The sequence below is a fragment of the Pan paniscus genome, chromosome 6, assembly GCF_029289425.2.
Source record: "Pan paniscus chromosome 6, NHGRI_mPanPan1-v2.0_pri, whole genome shotgun sequence".
NCBI classification, from domain to species: Eukaryota; Metazoa; Chordata; class Mammalia; order Primates; family Hominidae; genus Pan; species Pan paniscus.
Window position 1 is genome coordinate 186,524,939 of NC_073255.2, and position 23,664 is coordinate 186,548,602.

A 23,664-nucleotide genomic window follows, 5' to 3' on the forward strand; every position below is an offset into this window, starting at 1 on the left:
CCACATCTCCCACAAAGTTTTGTGATCTCCATTAAAGTTTCCACATCCTTCATTCATAAAACAAAAACTATCAGTAACAACAGCAAAACCTCACTGATTTCATAGTATCTGGCAATTAGGAATTGTCCCTGGGAAATCACTCAATGTCTCACCCCCCCTCGACCCAAACACAACTCTTGCACTAAAGAAATACGAAACAGGGAAACAGCGTGGCTGGAGGCTGCAGAGAGGTAATGACCAAAACCACCTACTCAGTGCCGGGCAATGTACTTCCCTGGGTATGTCAGGGTAGACTAAGTGAGAGGCCGGTGGGACCCCTGTGGTTCCCAGGTTGAGCAGTTGTGAAACTCCTCAAAGGCATACATAGTAATTTCTACAAACCAACACAGCCTAGCTGTTATAAGAGCTGTACCAGCCAAGCCAGACCTGTTTCTCTGAGAGCCTGTCGGGGATTTTTCTCTTTTCCCTGGGAAAAGAAGGCCTCAAAGAAAAAGCACAGTTTCCTCCCTTCTAAGTCCTAGCAGCCGTCTGCATCCTTGAAAGGGATCCACAGGAGGTGGTTAAACGCATCCATCTAAGGTCCGGCTCCTGTCCTGCATGAGTCATTGGTTACTAGGGCGATGTGCAAATCCAACCTTTGAAACCCAGGCTTCCAGCCCCCATGAAGAGTAGGAAATGTGCTCTCGGAGAAGTTTTCACTGAACACAGTCTAAGGCAGAGGTGCTAGTCCAGGGCTGGGAGGGGAGACAGACACGGCCTGAGGTCTCTCAGCAAAAGAGCTGGGCCCTGGGACAGAGGGTTGGGGCTCAGATGCCAGTATTTTGGTATTTTTTTTTTCCGGAAAGGATAATCACCACCACCACCGCTGGGGGGAAAAAGTGTCTAGGAGAAGTAAGAAGAGGAACGAAGGAGAGGCATTTGAGTCAAGGGACAGAGTGAGTAGGAGAGGAGGGGCACGATGGAGAGATTCCAGACACAGGTGGGAGGGAGAGAAGGTGCCTGAGGCTGTGTTCCCGGAGCACGAAATAAATAAAAAATAAACCAACTCGTAAGCACAGGCCGATCGAATTCTCTCCTTAGGAACCATAGCAGCATGCTGTTAAAAACAGACATCCGCGCATCCAGGGAACGTAAGGCGAATTCCAGATCCCAGCAGGCGCAGTACCCAAACCCCGCTCTCTCCAGCCACCAACTCCCGGCCGCCGCGGCTGCAGACACAGACCCGCTCCCTCCGGGACGGCGGTGACCGCGATCTGGCGCCACGGAGCCTGTCTGGGGGCGTCCGGAGAGTCGTGGGCGGGGGGAGGGCGCCTGATTCCCCGCCCCCGCACAGATGCCCCCGGCCGACGCGTCTCGCTGCGCGCTCAGCCCGGAGCCCCCGCCGCCGCCCCCCGCCCCCGAGAAGCTCTTACGTCCTCCTCGTCACCATCGCTCCGCGCCTGGTACTGGAAACGGGGCCAGCCATCCGCGCCGCCGCCGCGTTCCCGGGGCGCCGCCGCCTGCGCCCGCAGGCCGAGGGGCTTGGCTCCTGCGCCGCCGTCCTCCTCGGGCCCCTGGCCGCCCAGGAGGTGACTCGCCTCCGGGGGCGCGGGGAAGGACCTCGAGGTGTTGATCTTGCCGGTGAACCTCTGGTACAGCGAAGCCATCGGGCACCGCGCTCCTGCTGGCTGTCTTTGGGGCTTTTTAATATTTTGCTTTCTCTCCGGTTCCCACTCCCCACCCCGCTCCAGATTTAAAAAAAAAAAAAAAAGGCGGTGGGGAAGCAGCAGCAGCAGCAAGGCAAGCCCAGCGCCGGCGGCCGCTCCTCCCGCGCGCCACTCGCGAGTCTCCGCTGGCGACTCTGCCTGGCTCAGCCTCCTCCGCCCCCTCCCCGGCGGCTCGCGAAGCCGGGGGTCTGGCTGTGCTTTCTCTCTTTCCTGTTTTTATAATTTTTTTCCCCAACTCCTTGCCACAGCCACGTACGGCCTAATCAAAGAGACTGAAGGAAGAAAAAAAACCAAAAACATAAAGCGAGGGAAATGCCTAGGCCCCAGAATTTGGCACCACCTAGAGACCGGCACACATTCCTAGCGCTCTCCTCGCTCCCCGCCCCCAGGCCCCTCGCGCAGCTCCTCCTCCACCCCGGCCCCTCCGCCCCCTTCCCCACCGGCCTCCTCCCCGCGCCCGGGACTGGCGCCTGGGTGGCAGGGGTTGGCAGCCCGGAGAGGGCACGGGGTCGCACAAAAAGGGTGCGAGGGTGCGTGAAGAGGGTGGAGGGGCGGGGACCACGCGGGTCGTGGGTGCGGGGGCGGTGGGGGAGTCCCGGGAGCTCAGGGTGCTGCGGCCCCGCCGAAGGTAGTGCTGCGCGTGCCCCGCAGCACGCGAACAGACGGTGCAAGGGGATGCGGAGGTCGAGGCAGGCAGGCCGGCCAGTGGGCGACTGAAGGTGCAGCCGGCCCCGGGGCGCCCCAGCCACGCACGCGCTGCGGCGCCGGGCTCCCCGCGCCCCCAGCTCCTCTTGCCTAACTTGAAGCAACACCAGAGAGACCCCGAGGACCTGGGGTGCGAATGGGGCGTGGGAGAGCCACCAGGAGGGCGCGGGGTGGTCGGACGACGCTGGTGAGGAGGCCGCCCTCCCTCCACAGCCCAGCTCCCTCCGAAACCGCCCCTTCCCTTCGCCTCTCTCCGGAGGAGAGCAGGAAAGGTCGCGGGGCGGCACAGGACGCCCAGAGGCCCAGGCGCCCCTCGCGGGCGCTGCGCCCCGCAGAGAGCCCGGCTGTGACCGCGACTCCATTCTCATTATCATGAATGCAGGCGGAGGCTCGGCTCTCCGGCTGCCCGCAACTTTTCCAAAGCCTGCGCCTCACTGTGCCCGCCGAGAGCGAGGGAGGGAGACATGGCTCCACTCGCCGCGCGCTCTCGGGCTTGCCTCCTGCCCAGCCGCAGGAAGGCGCGCTCCAGCGCCCCTGTGTGGACACCCGCACCAGCGGGCTCCGCTCCTCCGCTCCAGGCCCGGCCTGGCTTCTCTTCCCCTCCCGGCCCTCCCGCGTCCTCCCCGGCTCCCTCCTGCACTCCTCTCCGTCCTTCTGGAGTTGCTGGGCACGCGTCTCTCTCGTCTCGTCCCCACGTCCTCCTTGCGCGCCCCTTCCAGCCCTTCCCGGCCAGGAAGGACCTATCACATCCAGAGAGTGAACGTGGGCCGGGAAACCCCAACTCCAGAGGGGGGACCTGTGAGACCCGCCCCTGCCCATTCCGCCGCCTCCTTCCACATGGAGGTAGGGCGTTGGCTTCATCTCCCAGGACTGCGTACCCTGCTCCTTCCGGGTTTCCATGCCTGTTTCCACTTAGGGTTTCAAAATAACAGGCTCGGCCGCCACGCACAAGGCTGACTGCAGGCTCGCCCCCAGCCTTGGCATTGCCCCAAGCCCAGAGAGAGGCCTGCCTGGGCCTGAAACTGCATGCTCCCTCTGTTTCCCTAACTGCGGGGGAGAATACTGGATGCCGGTGAACAAGTCTCCTGGGAAGAGACCTCCTTCAGTCCCTTCCACCTGCCTCCCTTCCCCAAGCTTTCAATCCAGTGTGTAGTTTTTGGTTTAACCAAAATTTGTACCACGCTCATCTTCTGTTTACTCCACAGTAGTTACCCTTTACTATGAAGAAACATGAGTTTAAAAACACTTTAAAAAAATAGCAAATACAAAACCAAGTAAAACCAGGATTCCAACAGCTAAGCAAAACTTGCTGCATGGGAGAGGCCAGGCAGGTGGGTCTGGGGTGGGGAGAGCTTCAGCTGCTCCATTTGACTTTGAAGACAGAGGCAACAGAGCCATAAAACTAAACTTTAAAAGTCACCACAATTAGATAGATAGAAAACCTTGCTCTCAACCCCCTCCTCTGCCCCAGCTGTGCTTTTGATGGGAGGAAGCTGCCTCTCCTAACATGGACATGAAAGAAAGCTCATGCTATTCACCGCAGCATCGCGATCCTGACATTTCACTAAATATAGATGCAGTTAGAGTCCCACTTATGTAATATACATACGCTATCTATGAAATATGCATGCATATTTTTACACAAACTAAATGTCATACTAATATAGTTTATACAAAATACAATACTTATGCAGAATAGTTTATGTATCATACATGATACTTCATAGATGTGTGCATATTAATCATAGATAGAATACTATTGGGATAAAGCATATGTGCCACTTTAAAAAATTATATTCTCAAGGCATTGTAGGTAACTATAATCTAACCAAAGTTTAAAATCTCAATTAAATTATCTAAGAAAATATGATAAGCGATTTCTGCTTAAAATTATAAAATGAAATCACCATAAAACTCATAAGCAACAGGGGAAAGAGTTGAAGTAAAAATTTGTGCTGGGAAGCAAATCTCACAATTAAGCAGAAGAAACGGAGGGCAGGGGAGGAGGGCAGGAAAGAGCGAGCGTCTGAAAGATGCAGGTGTGAAAGGAGCCGGAATGCTGGGGAGGACTGGAAACAGCATGGATGAACACGAGGATGTTGCTCAAGGATGATCCAGATGGAGCGCCCTTTACCCAAATTGAAAAGCGCTTGGCTATACTCTTGCACCTTGCACACTGAACGCGGTGCTTCTAGGGACATTTTAAAGAATGTTCTGGCCGGGCGCAGTGGCTCACGCCTGTAATCCCAGCACTTTGGGAGGCAGAAGCGGGTGGATCACGAGGTGAGGAGATTGAGACCATCCTGGCCAACATGGTGAAACCCCATCTCCACTAAAAATACAAAAATTAGCCAGGTGTGATGGCGGCGCCTGTAGTCCCAGCTACTCAGGAGGCTGAGACAGGAGAATTGCTTGAACCCGGGAGGCGGAGGTTGCAATGAGCCGAGATCGCGCCACTGCATTCTAGCCTGGCGACAGAGCACGACTCCATCTCTAAATAAATAAATAAATAAATGTTCTATACCTCGTGTGTATGTGCATGCACGTTTATGCACCCACACATCCAAATTTGTGTTAAGCATGGATACACACATTGCAGTCGAGGGTGTGAGGACACTGTGGTCCCACATATAAAAGAATAAAGTGGTTAGTATGTTAGAATAAGTGAAGTGATACAATTTTAAAGACTGGCAAGCTATGGCATGTTATGTTTATGATGTATAATTAATTCAATTCTTGTCTCTAATCACCTTTCGCCTCCCCTTATCCACACACACACACACACACAAACAAGGAAAAAGATACCCCGAAGAGGAGCAAAAGTACCCAATGGGCATTTCAAAATAGGTGCAGTGGTTCAGAAGGAAACATGTCAATATTTCCCTCTACTCAATTTCTCCTTGAACGTCTGAAATACACTGTGGTGATGAAGCAGATTTTTATTCCTACTTATTGGGTAAGTGTGAGAAAATATTTTTGAAAATATTTTGCAAATTATTTAATGTCGAGTTTAATTCTTCCATGCTGCTCCAAACCAAATGCCCCCAACCCATTTTTCTATCTAGTTTCATATGATTAGTGCTTCCCTATTTATTACAAAGGTGTGGGTGTGTGTTTATTTTCCCTAGAACAAATTTACAAAACAAATGTAAGTCATTGGGATTAGGCAGATGCTGCAAAATATGTTGGATAGTCATTTTTAAAATGACAATGAAGGCAAATTTTTGGTCTACCTGCAAGCTAAGCATTGTAGGAATAACAAAAGTACATCCATTGAGTTTAGCAGCCTGAGCATGATTTTTATTAGCTAAGAGGTTTTCTTATTTCTGAGATAATTATATCCTGTAGTTGACTTCCCTTTTCTCTGGGTGCTGAGGGAGAAGGACGGAACCATATTTAAGACTGTTTTTTCTTTTCCAAATACTAATATTTGAAGAAATGAAATGGCTAAGTTAGCATACTCTGAAGGAAGGTCTTCCCTAAAACAGTGGACATCACTGTCTTTTACATATTATCAGCTTGAGCTCATAAACGGGGAGATATTTTTAAAAATCTGGGTAGCTTGAGAAAACACAATGCTAAATGCATAAATAGAAGGCATATTCTCCACTCTGAAAATCTGTTTCTCACTCTCTATCTCTCAAAGCATGTTTGGTTTCTTGTTTCCATTTTTGTTTTTTGCAAGAGAACTGTCCACTAGGGGCTGGGTAGTAAGACCTTTTACACACCTTCAAACAGGAAATATCCAGCACACACACACATACACACACACACAATAATTGCTATTTCAGGCTTTTGAAAAACAGAGTTAAAGTATGAATTGGGTCAATTTGGGCTTTTCAACTTAACACTTAAAAATTATGTTTTATGTAAAATCACTTGTTGTAACCCAATAAATAGGCTTTCTCTAACATCAGTAAAGTTAAGCTTCAATCTCCCAATAGCACATGTCTCTGCATTTTAGCCCTACCATTGTGTCACTGCTTGGATCTTACACAGTTCAAAACATACGTACAACTAACTACACTAGTGTCATGTACACAAACACAGTGGTTGATTAACACGAGTATTAAGGTTTATCGCCAGGTGAGCTGCACAAGCTTTTGATCCTATGCAAATGGCTGGTGCCAACCTCATCCCATGTTTTCTCTGTGGCCCCCCGGAGGGCTGCTCACAACCTTACCACCTTCCTCTAGGATTCTCCCCTAGTTCTTCATCTTGCCTTTCTACATTTAACCATAATCGACTCTTCTCCTCCCACTTTCTAACTACCTTTCTTCACTTCTGTTGTCTTGCCTTCATGCATGTCCCTTCTCTGGATCAATATCTGTAGGCTATACGTAGAATATATATTATTTTCTCTAAAACTTCCTTGCTGCCCTCTGAATATTTATCAAATCTTGCCTTGTGCTACCAACATTGCCTCAGAAATTATCCAAATAATCACCTCTCACCCTGGAGGAGGCACGAACTCCTGTCATTTCCTATTTTCTGGTGACACAATGATCGTTTCCACAGTGCTTCCCAAGGCTCTTAGGTTTTTGGAGCATGGGGTATAGAAGACTGTCTTCTCTTTCTGTTTGTCCCTGGTGATCATTTGACCATAACCATGTTGTTCTCCAAAACGTCTTAGTTCATAGATCAAACTGTATTAGATTAAACAAGATATGACTTCTGCTCCAAAGTGCCCCTAGAGCGCCTTGCCCTTTTCAAACCACACACTTCTTAGGGTCAGGTGAATTAAGTTAAATATGATTCCCTTCAATGTTAAAGTGATAGGAATGAGTCTCTGCACTTCAGTGCTTTAATTTTGTAACCAGGAGAGGTGATGGCTGCATTCAGAAAAGAAGAGAAAGCTTGTGTCTGTTCTCTCTGCTGACCACTGGCATGCCTTGTGAAGGACCAAGTCCTGCTTGCGGTATGGTCAGCCTTAGAACTGACTGTGAGCCGCAGGGAACAAGGGCTTACACTGTCTTCTGGGGACACTGGCATCAGCCCAGAGGCATTCTCAGGCTTTGACTTCAAAGCAACAGCGAAACCAAAATGGATAAAGATAGGGTCAGTCAAATGCAACGTCTTTTCCTGACAGCAAAACAAACAGAGCCAGTGTCAACTCATCAAATCCTGCCACGTAAATTGGTACTCTCCTGCAGGCTAATAGAAACAGTTACAGAAAGTGGAAAACTTGACTTCACTAAAAATTACTGCAGTTACAAATAAAGGAAGGGGGTATAGTGTATTTCTAAAATGTGCATCTGGACTAAGATTTAGGGAGGGTTGAGTGTGAGCACAACCTTAATTCACCCCCGAAAGAGAAGGCTTGTCGGCCAGAAATAACAAAATAAGAAAAGCCCAGCAAGTTGGCCCCCAGGTCCAAGTACTGCAGATTCCAGTGTATCTTTCCATCTCTTCTTCCAACAACACAATGACTGTGAAACATAAGGAGGGAAGAGGAAAGAGTCTTCCTTTACGTGACAAACCCCCTTTTCAGATGTTCAGTGGGACAGTCTGAGTAGCAGCGTCTTCTTTCAAGAGCATAATATAGCGGAGCATGTGATTGCATTTCCAACCTATAAATATCCAGCTCCTGAACACTCATCTTTGAGTTCTAAATGGAATAAGCCATTATTTCCATATTCAAAACTGTAACAGACTGGAATGTTGTTCAGCAAATACTACTCTCCACCCCAGGCCCCCTGCAGGGAAGCATCTTAACCTGTCCCCTGACACCTACTGCCACCCTGACTTTGAGACTGGTCATGTGACTTACTTGGACTAATGGGATGTGCGTGGACATGATGCAGGCAGAGGCCTTGCAGCTGCTTGCATACCCTGGCTGGCTTCTGCACTCTGATGATCCACCATACAAAAACATGTCCCTATTAACAGCCGATGCTTTAGCCTGGCCCCAGAACAAACACACTTGGAGAAGACCTCAATACAACCCACAGCCTGGGGCTAAGCCAGATAATTGGGGAGCACAAAGCAGAGTCTCTTAGCCGAGCCCAGTGTAGACCAGCTGAATCACAGTTAACCAGCAGAAATGTGGGTCTTGGAATAAATACTTGTTGGGTAAGTCACTGAGGATAATTGGTTAAACAGCATGCTTGTGTCATTAAAGCCAAATCAATGCATGAAAAAATGGCATGGTCAAGTCCATGCTTCTTGTAGGCATCTCACTTATTCAGTTAACACCTGAGCACTGACTATGTGCCATTCATTGTGCTACGTTCTAAGGATGAAATGATGAACTACAGTGAACTTGCTTTCATGCAGATGATCATCAGTACTCCTCAAAGTGAAGCAAGACTGATACTACAAATTATCCGACTGATAATGCTTTTCTTTTGTGAATAGATGCCATTTTCTCAATTTCTTGCTCCTTTTGGTACATTTGGAGCACTGCTAGTCTTACTACAAAAGGACTGTTAGAAACCACTAGCTTGCAAATGTGTTCACAATAAAGCTGTGATTTATTTATTATAGCAGCACCAAGTAGCATTTTTAATCTACTCATACAGTGGCTTTCAAAGAGTTGTTTCTGGACCAACAGCGAAAGCATCATTCAGGGACTTGTTGGAAATGCAGATTCGTGGGCCCTGTCTCAGACCAACTGAAACAGAAACTCAGGGCTGGGGCCAGGCAAGCTGCATTTAACAAGCTCTCCAGATGATTCTGATGCATGCACAAGTCTGAGAACCACTGCACTAGAGCAATGTACTAGAGCAATTTTCTTCATGGCACCAAGGTGACCTGGAAGATTTCTCAAATGTTTGCTCAGGTCTCAGATAACAGCTTATACATTTAAAGGATTGAACAAGGATTCTCCTAAGGGTAAGGATTTTTCAAGAATAAAAAAAAGAAACCATTTAAATGAGGGAGGGAGTGTTTTTCTTTTTTTTATCTTTGCTAAGACTTTATTCAGAATCAAAAAAGAATGCAGTCCATTTAGTCTTTGCAGGACATTTTCAGATGCTGTTTCGCCCTTGAACTGATGTTTAAGTTTCATGTCAGGAAGAAGGTAGAAATCGAAAGGGAATTGTCAAAGCAAAGGCAAAGATATGGTCAAACTATCATACCACAACCGTTGTGGCTTATCTGAGATACTCTGATTTTGTAGCTTAGCAGAGAGCCTTTCCCATCTTGCCAGAACATATGCAGTTTGGCAGAAGAACTCTGCAGAACTGCAAAGAAAAAAAAGCCTTACTTTCAAACACTGATTTCATAAAAAAAATCTTCCGTGCCTCTAGTTTGGACTCATTGCTTTTTTAATGCAATAAAAAAATCCTGTCCTTAATTAAAAATCAATAAAGTTAATAAACATTTAAAGTTGAAACCTGACTTTCATGAACTTAATTCTCCTGAATCCACTCCTTTCAAGCATGTTAAAGGGTTCATTATAAAATCCATTTTATTTTATTTTTCACTGTCACTTAAGATTCCCTCTAAATTTCCATGTACAAATGGAAATATCTACAAATTTAAAAAACGGGTTGATGCTACTTTAGGTAGATCGGTAGCTTTTCTTGAATTTTAACATATTCTCTGAACCACAGGTGCATGTTTAATATTTATAGGCAAATATCAATATACACACAATAGATCTTAAATATGGAGAATGAAACCTAACCTGGAAAAAGAAATACCCCACACAGGAGATATCAGTGCAAAACCCTGATTCATGCATATATGTGGGTTCTCATTAATGAAAACAAATTGCATTAGGAGCAATAAAACTGAAATGAAACCATGTATCTGCTTCTTGTGGGTAATTTCATTCACTGTGGACTGTAACTTTATCAGCACCACTATGCCCATTTCCGAACAATTTCCTTCTCATAAAGGGGAAAAATAGGTTTGTCTATACTACTAATTGCATTTCAAATCATAGTAATTTGGCAATCAAAAAAGTAATTCTCTCAACAATTACTTATATTTTGCTTGAGAGGTACACCAAAATTGCCCATTGGCTAAATAAATCCACGAGTCACATGAGCCTGCAATTTGATCAGCCTTTTCCCTCACTCACAGCAGCAACAACAGTGACTCTCAGCTGCAGCGGGATGAGGTGGGTCCTGTTTGTTCCCCGAATTTGTGCTCTGAGTCCCTGATGGGATTCCATTAACTCAGTCCTCTGCAGCGCACCCATAATCATCACCATTGTGCTCCTGTATAACCCAGCAATACCCAAATTACATCATTGATGCAGACCCATTTCAGTCTTTGTGGGAAAAGTTGGATAAATTAATGCTTTCAAAGGACTTTGAAGGCTTTCTTAGCCATCTTGGGGTAAAAGAAGAAGCAGTGTAAGGCGATATTTACATCTGCCTTTCAGGATTCCTTTTTAAATTTCTCTCTCTCAGGGCTCTGATATCATCCACAACTTCAAGTCCAACTCAAAATGAGATGTAAATGGTTGATTGTGGTCTCAATGAATGCTGAGTTTCCCAATTGAGATATTCAAATCCCTAGGATAACTATCTTCCTTGAGTAGGCAATTTTATCGAATAACATAAAATTATCCAATCCAAATATACCAGGAGATGGAATACCGAACTCATGAGTATTCCAAGATAAAACACAAGACTTCCAAGAAGATACCTGGTTATAATACTGATCCTCGGGTGGTATACTTATCTGAGCATTTAATGAAAATCTTGGAATAGGTCTTTTTTTTTTTTTTTTGAGATGGAGTTTCATTCTTTTTACCCAGGCTGGAGTGCAATGGCATGATCTCAGCTCACTGCAAACTCCACCTGCCGGGTTCAAGTGATTCTCCTGCCTCAGACTCCCAAGTAGCTAGAATTACAGGCATGCGCCACCAGAGCTGGCTAATTTTGTATTTTTAGCTGGGGTAGAGACAGGGTTTCACCATGTTGGTCAGGTTGGTCTCGAACCCCTGACCTCAGATGATTCGCACACCTTGGCCTCCCAAAGTGCTGGGATTACAGACGTGAGCCACCGTGCCCAGCCAGTACTCACTTTTTATCTACTGATTATATCTACATTTTATTAAGTCCACCAATCAAAAAACTTCAAGCCTAGAACTTCATAGGTAGCTCCTGATTTCCTGGGAAGGCAGCCTGCTTTGATTTGTCCATATGACTAAAAACCGTCTTCATGATGTTTTTAAATGATGGCATTGCCAAGGCATAGAGCATCTCAATGGGTAAACTACACCCAACTCTTGGTTTCTACCCTGATTAAAGTGGAATGTTGGCAATTTCTTGAATCAATTTTCACAGCTATAGGAAGAGAATAAAAGCAAGTGATCCACAGACTCTTCTATCTCCCATTGAAGTCGTTGGTCTTTGAGGAAAAATAATCACTAAATGTAATGCAATTCTAGTTTGCCTTAAAATCTTCATTGAGAAGGGGGCTGGAGAGCTCCACAAGTTGACTAGCCCATACCTTGTCCCAGATTCGGTGACTTTTAGCTCAGGGATAATGTCACCTTATCATTTCCCTTCATCGTATTGGTCATATCTAACTTCTCTTGGCATGACGGAAGAGTTCTACAGTGCTATCTTCTATTGCTCCTCCACTTAGAAATAATCCTACGTTTGTACTGCACCGAACACTGAGAAAAGCTTGACATTTTTCATCCAATTAGTGCTTTGGATAAGACCAGAAGATTTTTGTTGTTGTTTTCCAAGAGGAAACTATATAAATTTTCCTGTGAGCATGGTTCATGTATTCTTCCGTCTTATTGGAACACCTGCTTGTATGGCCAACCTTTCATTGGTTGCCCCCGTGCTGCACCCATATCCCTTCTCACTTATTTACCTGCCAGTATAGAATATCCACAAGTTAAGGGTGTCCGCTTGATGAAGCAGAAATAAAAAGTTTTCTGGGAGGCTGTGGCAAATATTATTTTTCTCTCTGGTAAGAGAGAGTGGTCAGAGGAGGGACCCCTCCCCTGGCCTGCCAACATCACTTCCTCCTGTTTTCTGTCTTTGACATAGTTGTGTGAGGATTTGATGCTCAAAGCTGCTGTAGCCTTTTTGAAACCATGAGAAGAGGCCAGGCGCCGTGGCTCACGCCTGTAATCTCAGCACTTTGGGAGGCCGAGGTGGGCGGATCACGAGGTCAGGAAATCGAGACCATCCTGGCCAACATGGTGAAACCCCGGCTCTACTAAAAATACAGAGTCAGAGGTTGCAGTGAGCCAGGATTACACCACTCACTGCACTCCAGCCTGGCCACAGAGACAGACTCTGTCTCAAAACAAACAAACAAACAAACAAAAAACAAACATGAGAAGAAGGGGCCAGTGTTTGCAAGGATGCACACCCTGAGCCCTGATAGCATGCAGGTACTGAACTAAAACCAGAATCCTCTTCCTATCCAGATAAAATCCCCCGGGCTTAGGCCCTTTCAGCCAGGAATTGTTTCACAGCCAAAAGCGTTCCTGTAGGACACACTGCACACCTGGTTCTTCCACTGCCTGGCTCTTGCACCAGGATAGGTCGCTAAGCATCAGACGCTCATCTATGGCATAAGCATGCTAAGAGAGGCCAATCCTATCAGCTTTATTTAAGCACAGAGCTCCCGAGAGGGCCAATCAGTTGTTACAGAGGGGAAACCTCAAAACTTCTTTTGTGTACCTAACCTTTAAAACACATATGGCTGCCTGTAGCTCACGATCTAAAAAGAAAATCATCAAGCCTTCCCACCTGATTATTTGTTATTGTCCATAACTCTGGGGAAAAATACCACTGTATTTGGGCTTTTTATTGATTTTTGCACATTTCTTCAACTAGAAAATCTGGAGGCAAATGTGTGTCAATGCTCGAAGGCCTCTTAAATATGTGAAGAGAAGAGAACATGTTTTGTGAGATGTTTTCTATCCAGGATTGGTAAAGCCACAGAGGAGGAGTATGAGTCTGAAAGAGGAGGGTAGAGGAAGGACAGAGGAGGAGGGAGAGGGGAGAAGAGAAATAATGCTTTAGCAAATTTATTTTAAAATAACACTCTTATGTTTATCTGCACTTTATACTTAGGTTGTGTTGAAATGCAAAACCCTGTTGCCCTAAAGAGACTCCCAAGAGGCTGACTTTGAGCTGGCATCATAAGAGCCAGTTTGGAACCCACTCCACCAAGGCTGCTATGAGTTGAAGATGACAGGCTTGAAATCCTCTTCCCGGGGCAGGAGGGAAGAGCTGCACAGGCCATGTAGCATGCAGGCTAAGTGTGCATTCAGAACACTAGTAATCAGAATAAGAATCACAGTTAAAGGAAAAATGTTCCAGCCCCTAGGAACATATATAGAATTTTGTACCCAGAATATGTGGGAAAAAATACTTTCAGCACACATGATATTGCTTTTATTAGTTAACAAAATAAATTATCCTTCTGGAATTGCATATGGGAGAGGCAACATGATTTGATGAGTGTTTAGGGACTTTGAGTCTTAATCCAGCCCATAGAATTGTTGTTTGAATGTGAGTCTCGCTCCATATTTACCAGCCTTGTTTATATAAGGCAGGGGTCAGCCACTAACAGATTCTACATGCAGACTCTATGTTGCAGGTCATCTTACACAGAACTGGTGTTGAGAACAGAAAGCAAGAGATACAGCCTCATGAAGCGTGCTGCCTTATCTTGCAACTTATTTTGATGATTTACACCTCGTGTGTTTTTCCTTATTTTGATCCAGGTGAATAAATCAGCATAAAAAAGTGACAAAAAAACACTTCTTACAGCTTCATGGATTTCTCTTTTATTCTCCTTTCTTCTTACTGCTTCTCTTTCCCACCTATGCCACACCAACAGCATCCTCCGTGATAGCACCCCTATCTTTGCAAAACAACTGGTAGATCCTCTTCACTTACAGTTTTTGATTTGTATAACCCTCGGATGAATTCAGCCAACTGCAAAACTAAAAGCAGCCGAACAAACAACAGCAAAGCCAAAGCAAAACAAAACAAAAAGAACCTTATAAAAGCGCTGCTGTTGAGCACACTGAGAACAACTTGGAGCTTGACATCGCCACTTGGGGGCGCCCTGGGAGCTCAGAAATGCAAGCTCCGTCCAGCCCCGGGAGCCCGGGCTGACTCAGGGCAGCCCCTTCCTTCTGACTACACGGTTTCTGTATTCAACTGATCACACGGGAAATGAGACTGCCTTTTAGAAGACTTTTGTTTCCTATGAAAAGGAAGACTGCTGCGCTATAAATGTTTTAAATGCTCTCCGAAATATTAAAATCAAGTCAGTAAATGAACCATAATTCTGTCTTCTCATTTATTGAAGAGTCAGATATTCCAGGAGGAAGGGGAGGGCAGAAAATGAAACTAATTTCCGTTTATCATGGAGGATGGACAGATCAGATAGATGAGTTTGTGTGCAAATAATTCAGTGATTCAGAAGGGATTCTGGATCACCTTTCACTGGGCCATTGGTGGGTGGGACACAACACTGGCTGAGAGATAGTGATGACACTGAGTTAAAAAACAAGCATTACTGGGCCCAGATTGCCTTATTCCACCTATCATGGAATAAAAAAGAAATCCAGAAAAAAGAAAGAGGCTATGCCGTGATGGCTGACAGACTCTGAGGAAATTGCAAATACATTGAGGACCCTGGAGAGCAGCCTCAGATGATCACTTCTGCACCTGTCTTCTTGGAGAACAGGAATTTTCTGATCTTTGAAAAACTACAGATTCATCGTCCAAGAAAACCCAGCTAATTTGTTTTCAATCAGAGTTTCAAAAAGGCATATTTTCCTGTAAACTGGCAATGTACCTGGGAAGCTAGGACATCAAGAGATCCACCGGGCACCTCCAGATGAACTCTGAATTTATTCGTAAACTCTCATCCCATGAAGGGTTTTACTGAAGAATAATAAAAGATTCTACTTTGGGGTAGCTTTATAACCATACATTTCACATGCATTGTCTTATAAGGGAAAAGTCCTGGGGTAAAAGTAGGAGAGAGTTTGGGTTCAAACCCAGGTCTGAGTGCTGCATCTTGCAGGAAAATTCCCAGTAATCTTTGTCCACTGACTTCTGTCATTTCAATGACTCATTCACTGGAAACACATTCCAGGATGTTGTGAAATTAAATTTCCAGATGACACAACCATAGGCTTACTTTAAAGCCCAGCTCACACACCACCTCCTGGCTTTTGAGGTCTTCCATGATTCTTTAAGGAGTTACTACTAGCCTTGCCAAGTCCTCATAACATCTGCATGTGCCTGCCTTATAAAACACACCACTCTTTACCTTGTGCTATTCATCCATCTATTCATACGACACACATCACTGAACATCCGCCATGACTGGCCAAGTCTTATTTTCCCCATTATATGTTCCCTAAGAAGATCTATGTCTGATTACGGTTCATGCAAAAACTGTCATCTACAGGGTAGGAGTTCATTAGAATAAAGTTCACTTAAGACACACTTATCTACAAACAGTCTTCAGAGAGGTGATTGGATGGAAGATATTAACATGATTCTGGAGTCTGCTAGGAGCTGCTCTGACTGGTGGCTACTGAGATACCAGTGACGGGAAGGTGCTACACTGTTAACAGCAGTGCCTTTCAAAAACGATGAACTATAATCTACTGGTAGGTCATATTTAAAATCTGTTATAAAATCAGCACGTGATTTTTTTTAAAATTGAAAAATCTGCCATGCTGTGTTTTTCAACTGCATGTGGGGTGGGCTCCTTCCAGACAGACAGGCTGTACTGCTGGATACCTCCCTGTATCTCCCCAGTAGAGGACAGACTCCTTGAGAGGAGGGACTACTTCCATCTCCTTTGCTGTTCATAACCAGTGTTTGTCATGGTGCCTGGAACACTCGAGATGGGCAACAAGAATTTGTCAAACGAATGAATGAGGCTATGACAACAACAATAACAAAATCATGGTAGGCAAGTCTGGGTTTCTATTATATGTAAGAACTGCTGAAGTCAGTTTAGAGAATCTTTCTCTGAATGTATCATTATATGTTTTATGTGTGGGGGATTTATTAGCTTCTAACATCTTAGATTCCCAAGGTGAGTATGAAAAGAGAAATCACTGTCATGTCAATGAAGCAAAACATCTAGATATATGTGTTATCAAGTTAGGTTGTTGCCATAGGACTCCAACGGTGATTTATTAAGGAAAGGTACTCAGAGCACCAGGGCTGGGTGGCCACAGTGCCCTCCATTACCTCCTAGCAGCTTTCAAGGGTGAAGAGAGCTTCCATCCAGAGGAAGCTTAACAGGGTGAATAGGGAAAGGGCTTTCATTTGGGATTTTTCCTACATTTTAGTGGTATAGCCATTTATATCTAAGAGGCTAATGAAAACACATCCTAGAGAAACTAATACTGCAAAATGACACTTGGGATAGATAGGAAAACCTCTTAGAGTGGTTTATGTATCAAAAATAGATTAATACCACTGATAAGAAGCCCACATAATTTTTCCACACTTTGAAATTAATTCATTTCTTATATATACCAGTGGTATTAAATGTTTTGATTATTCACTCATTTATTCATCTATTAAGTAATTTGGATTAAGTGTTCTTTTTAATTACAGCATCAGTAATTTTTTAAAAACAACTCTATAAATATTTGCTCAAAGGGCTAACAGTGAACCCCTGAAAAATACATGTGACTGCAGGCTGGAGACTGTGGATAAGGCTGCCGTGAGGTCCTGGGAAATGTCTATTAGAGTGCCAGGAGCAGCTATGTTTCAGTGAACACTTCAGAATACCAATGGGGAAAGTAAATTCATAGAATATAAACCAACTGAACTCTTTTCTCCAATGTGCCTCCCAGGGTCAAAGCTGGCTCTCTCCTCTCTGGTTCCTGGGAAGGCCGTCTTCCTACCAAGCTCAAAGCTGCTCTTGCGTAGTGTACTTACTGATTTTATAATTAATATGACTTTCACTGAGTCTAGAGATGTTCAAATGTCTGGATCAGAGACTCATGGGCCACAAATCAACCTTGAACTGAAGAAACTAAGAAAGATCCAACAAAACAGTATTGTATTTGTGAATATTATTCACAAATAGATTTCTTAATTTCCTTTTGCCTTGGGATAGAGTTTCTACTGCGGCTGCAGGTGACCAGGCCCACTCACCCACCGTGTGCCTGCTGGGTCTGTAGATGCCAGGGAATATCACCTTCCCCACTGGAACAAGGATTATGGATGAGTGGTGCAGACATCAGAGTTAGAGTTGGCACGCTATGTCCCCCTTCCCTCTTCCTATACGCAGTTGTTTTTCCATGGACACTGAAGTATGGCAAGTGACTACCAAAGCGGCAGTTTTGCTTGGAAATCCCACTTCCTAGAAGAAAAATACCCCTTGCTTGAATGGGTAAAATGTGAAGTGGTCCATCTGCTGCCCATTTCCAATCGCACTTCCAGAAAAAGGGCAAAAATAATGCCCAGGGTATGATGTGCCCGTGCACCATCTGAGCTGGGGATCCTTCTGTATCTCAGTTGCCCAGGAATGATTAGACCCAGCACCCGGATGGCTTCACAAATGGTACAACAAAAATCTCAACTCAGAGCCCCAAAATAGCTGTAAGCAAGATATTTGAAGCTCAGTTTCTTCCACTTTCTAACTGGAGAAAGTAGAGGCCACACAAGGTGGCTCATGCCTGTAATCCCAGCACTTTGGGAGGCTGAGGTGGGCGGATCACCTGAAGTCAGGAGTTCGAGACCAGCCTGGCCAACATGGTGAATCCCCCCCCCACCCCCTGCTAAAAATATAAATATTAGCCAGGCGTGGTGGTGGGCACCTGTAATCCCAGCTACTGGCAAGGCTGAGGCAGGAGAATCATTTGAACCTGTGAGGTGGAGGTTGCAGTACACTGAGATCACACCCACTGTACTCCAGCCTGGGTAACAGAGTGAGACTTGATCTCATGACACTATGTGAGGTGTGCAGAGGGGGGATAAAGGCATGGGAAGGATCCACAGCGATGAGCATCAGAGGCTCCACATCCTCTGTCTGTGTGAACTTGAACAGGCCTCATGCCCTCCCAATGGACTTCCATTCCCTCAGCTATAAACTCAAAGGATTGGAACAACTGAACATTTGAGATTCTTTCATCTTCTAAGTCAAGATTCATACTAGCAGTAGTATCTTTCTTGCTATGAAGGATTTGACCAGGTATACCTCTATCTTTAGGTGAAAAATTAGGTTGTGCTATTTCCTAGAAGGAACAAATTCAGCTTGACAACAGTTGTGTAGAAAAATATGTGTTATTTAGTTGGCCCTACACTTAATAAGCCATAAACTGATACAGCTGTGAACACTATTACTAGAATAGTGGCATTCACGTCGTTCACAGTAAAATCATCTCAATGAGCCTTACCACCAATGTCACCAGGGCAGAGATATTCTGTTAATCTCTATAAACACGTGCTGTGTGATGCCTATCAATGAACTGTAGTTTCGTTCCACTCAAATTGCAAAGAAGTCTAGAAACCATGTGATACTAGAATGAACTGAAAAGTGGTTATTTGTAAGAAAAAACACTTGTTCTTGTGTGCAGAGGAGTGGGCACCAAGTAAGAAGAGGCATTTGGTATCAGCACTTTGAATACATGTTAAGGTCCTGTTGGGTTTCCAAACAAGAACTGTGATTGTGAAGGGTCCTCTTCTTTTCTAGAAAACGAATCAACCATGGAATATGGGCAACTGCTGGTCTAGCTTATGGAATCACTCACAATGAGAAATATAACTGCATCAAAGACAGAGACGAAGGGACTCTAGATATAAGGTCACCTCTTCATGAGGAGGATGTAGAGCCTTGCAGCAAATTCAGTGACACTGCAGTCAATACAAAGAATGAACATTCCTTGACCAGGTTAGGAAGGCAGCGTAGCCAGGAGTTCCTTCTTACACTGAATTTAAATGCTGGACAGGGACTTGGAAATGATTCAGTTTGACTGTCTTCATTTAGAGACAGAGAAACAGCCTCAGAACGCAAGTGTCTTCTCCCCAGAGTTCAATGCCAATGCAGAGGGGCAAAGAAAGGAAAAGAGAGAGAAAGAAAGAAGGAACACTGTCTTAACCACAGATATGTGTGCATTCTGGGGACAAAGCAGACATAAGCCAAGTATGTATATATTTATATAGAAGGATATAGTAACCCATCCACAGCACACAACACAGTAAAATCTCAGGCCCTGGAGCCCTGGTGGCCGAACCTCTGGACTCAGATTCTATCACTTGTGGGGTACTGGGCAAATAAATGCTTTTATGATTTTGTGAAATAATACAGGGAAATCACTTACCACCCAGGAACTATGTAGACTTCACTGTTTAGCAGTACTGTTGCTTAGCTTGGAAGGCCCCAGAGCTACAGGTGTATAAAGCCACCTTCAAAGGCAGCCACAGGTGTATAAAGCCACCTTTAAAGGCAGCCACAGGTGTATAAAGCCACCTGAAAAGGCTGAATTGCCCCACACAACAAGGGGGTGGGGGGGGGGATGGGGTCGGGGGGAGGGTGCGGACACATTTTAAAGAGAGAGGGGATTCAGGCCCTAAAATTTAGAAAAGGTTCTAGATCTTTTTTGTCTCTTTAGACAAAAATGAGACAGAAAAAAAATGAACTCCTAGAACAATCTGGTGATGCCAGCATTTCATTTGTCAGAATCTTGTTTAAATATATAAGATAAAATATGTCAGATTGCAAAGAAAATGCATTATTTTGAAACACAGTTATAAATATACAAAAATAAAATGTATTTATATTGCTTTATTAATGATTCACAATGTATTTAAAACACAGGAGTTAGATTTTTTATTTTTAAAGATACATCAGGGAAATGGCTGTCTGGGCTTAGATAAACTAGTAACATTTTACTGTGGGATTGTCTTGGACAAGAAGGCATGCTTTAAATAAAATAAAATCAGTGCTCCCAACGGTATACAAGGATAAATATGCTTTGCTACCTCTCTAAGCTAATTTCCATCCCATTCCTTCATTCAGGCCCCAGCCACACAGGCTTCCTTGCTCTTTCTCAGCAACACTCGGTGCTTCAGGCTGTTTATGCCAGCTGACCTCCACCTGCAACGTCCTTGTCCCAGTTATCTGCCTAGCTCACTCCCTTGACTTGCCTGTCAAATCAGATATCCAATTTTGAGTTTTTAATTCTGATGCTTATAAGAATGGGACTCCTTCTCATGCCTGTAATCCCAGCACTTTGGGAGGCTGAGGCGGGAGGATCACAAGGTCAGGAGATCGAGACCATCCATCCTGGCTAACACGGTGAAACCCCGTCTCTACTAAAAAAAAAAAAAAAAAAAAAAAAAAAAATAGGCGGGTGTGGTGGCGGGCACCTGTAGTCCCAGCTACTCGGGAGGCTGAGGCAGGAGAATGGCATGAACCCAGGAGGCAGAACTTGCAGTGAGCCGAGATTGTGCCACTGCACTCCAGCCTGGGTGACAGAGCGAGACTCCGTCCCAAAAAAAAAAAAAAAAAAAACCAAAAAAGGAAAACAGAATGAGACTCCTGTTTAGCAAGGATACCCAATGATAAACAATGCAAATTTGATAATTTACTTTGTAAGGAAAAGACAGCCTGGACTCCAGAAATGCTAGATTCTCCAAAGGCTGTTGAGTTAAACTGCACTCTAAAGCTCGTTCCTTTAGGTCGTGCCCCTGAATGACTCTTGAGAAGGGAATCCCCAGAGACTGACCAGCTCTGTTGCTTGAGTGTCTGCCTAGAGTCCCAAAGCTTATCAAATAGGGGTATGCCTAAAACCTACTATGACTTTGAAATAAAGGTGAGAGTATGTTGTATTTCAAGGTATCTGCAATTGCCACTGTGATATGGGAATATCTGTGATTTTTTTTAGTCACAGGTAATGCCAAAACTACTGTGTATTTTGCCTACAGACATGCTGAAGGGCAGCGGTTTTTTAGTGAGACTTTAATAAAAATAATTATGACCTTTTTGTTTCTTTAAGTTCACAGGCCCCTGGGACCCCACGTTAAGAAACCTTGCTTTAGAGTCTGAGACGGGAGAAGAGGTTTGGGGCTAAGGTGTGAGGGAGGCCTCTCGGCACGAGGAAGACCCAGAAACCAGAGGAACACAGAAGCCTTGTTTGCAAGATGAGAATTAAAATAATAGTTTATCTAAAACTTCAGCGGGTGAAACTCATTAAACACACATCATCGTTGTGTTAGTGGTGGCTTTCAGTGTGAAGAAGAAGGGATTGTATTCGCCCTGGGGGATAATGGTCAGTAAGAGATAAAAGCCAGGGAGAGAGAATAGCCAGGGAGGATAAGACGGCCAGGGAGAGCTTGGGCATGTGAGCTCTTGGTGGGCTGAGCTAGTAACCAACGTTTAGAGCTAAAAGTAACCAGATGGATGCTTACTAGGCATTCTCAGACACACTGGGGAGTCCAGAAGAGGGGGCTTATGTTATTTTGTGTATTAATAGCTCAGAGACATGCAGACACTCTGAAATATGTCAGGCTGGCACACTGGAAACAGTGACAGCTGCTTCCAGAAGGGGTAGATGTTGGCAGCAGATCAGGCTGTGTGAGTGGTCACCAGGGACTTCTGGGGGGAAGGTTTTCCTATGGCTGGGAGTGGGGAAGTCCAGACGCTGAATCTCCCGGCAATTCAGGTAAAGGTATCACAAGAGGAGAGCGTCAGATCCAATGGGGAAGCTGGGAAAGGAACGTGGATGCCTTCCCAAGAACTGAGGTCCAGGTCTGTCACGTGGAAGGCAAGCAAAGATGCGCTCACCTCAGCCAGGGCTGTTCCCAGACCACACATTCCACAGCTTTGGAGCAGCAGGAAGCACCGTTAGGATGCAGGAGCTCGCGAGGCCTCACCCAGGCCCATGCTCCAGATGGTGTAAGCCTGTCTGGAGGCTCTGGGAGGCCTCCTAATCATCAGCATCACGGCTGTAAGAACAAGGACCAGGTCTCAGGTCCCAACTCACACCTGGTGCCCTCACCACCCCACAGAAGCCTCCTCTGGGGCCTTCCACGGCACTGGACAAAGGAACCATGATGAGCGATTTCTGATATTTAGGTGAAATCAGTTTGGAAGATGTCTATAACATTTCAGAAAAACATAGGTCAGGGGCAGAGAAATAGCCAGGGGCCAAAATTGCTACTTATTTAATTTCTTTTAGATAGGGTCTTGCTCTGTCACTCAGGCTGGAGTGCGGTGGTACTAACATGGCTCACTTCAGCCTTAACCTCTTGAGCTGGAGGGATCCTCCCACTGCAATCTCCTGAGTACTTGGAACTACAGGTGTGCGCCGCCACGCCTGGCTAATTCTTTTATTTTTAGTAGAGATGGGGTTTTGCCATGTTGCCCAGGCTGGTCTCAAACACCTGGCCTCAAGTGATCTGCCCCCCTCAGCCTCCCAAAGTGCTGGGATTACAGGCATGAGCCACCGTGCCTGGCCTAAAATTGCTAATTTTTGACATAAGGCAATTTTTTTCTTTTTTCTTTTCTTTTTTTTTTTTTTGAGATGGAGTTTCGCTCTGTCACCCAGGTTGGAGTGCAGTGGCGTGATCTCAGCTCACTGCAAGCTCTGCCTCCCAGGTTTATGCCATTTTCCTGCCTCAGCCTCCCGAGTAGCTGGGACTACAGGCGCCCGCCACCATGCCCAACTAATTTTTTGCATTTTTAGTAGAGACAGGGTTTCACCATGTTAGCCAGGATGGTCTCGATCTCCTGACCTCATGATCCACCTACCTCAGCCTCCCAAAGTGCTGGGATTACAGGCGTGAGCCACCATGCCCAGCATAAAATTGCTAATTTTTGACATAAGGCAATTTCTTTCTTTTTTTGTTTGAGACGGAGTCTCGCTCTGTCACCCAGGCTGGAGTACAGTGGTGCGATCTCAGCTCACTGCAAGCTCCGCCTCCCGGGTTCATGCCATTCTCCTGCCTCAGCCTCCCAAGTAGCTGGGACTACAGGCGCCTGCCACCACACCCAGCTAATTTTTTTGTATTTTTAGTAGAGACGGGGTTTCACTATGTTAGCCAGGATGGTCTCGATCTCCTGACCTCGTGATCCACCCGCCTCAGCCTCCCAAAGTGCTGAGATTACAGGTGTGAGCCACTGTGCCCAGCTGACATAAGACAATTTCTAATCCACCACTGCACTGTCTCAAGGAAGACATGGACATAGAGCCAGATAGAAATGGTCATGTCTCTCATTTAAATCGGAAACAGGGAACATGGGAGAAAACAAGTATGTGGCAGTGTTTCAGAGACAGGCTCCCTAGGTTAGTATGGGTGTGACAGCAGCCCTGTGGACTCCCCGC

At 45.4% G+C, this 23,664-nt stretch overlaps 1 protein-coding gene across 1 annotated transcript in view; it reads right to left on the reverse strand.

The window, feature by feature from the left end:
* Nucleotides 1-23,664, reverse strand: part of ACTR3C (actin related protein 3C) — a 326,821-nt gene that overhangs the window by 79,905 nt on the left and 223,252 nt on the right. Inside the window, exon 1 of the transcript XR_010112668.1 lies at nt 1,413-3,284. The gene's annotated coding sequence lies outside the window, so the exon portion shown is untranslated. Of the gene's footprint in view, nt 1-1,412 lie in introns of the transcript that reaches the window.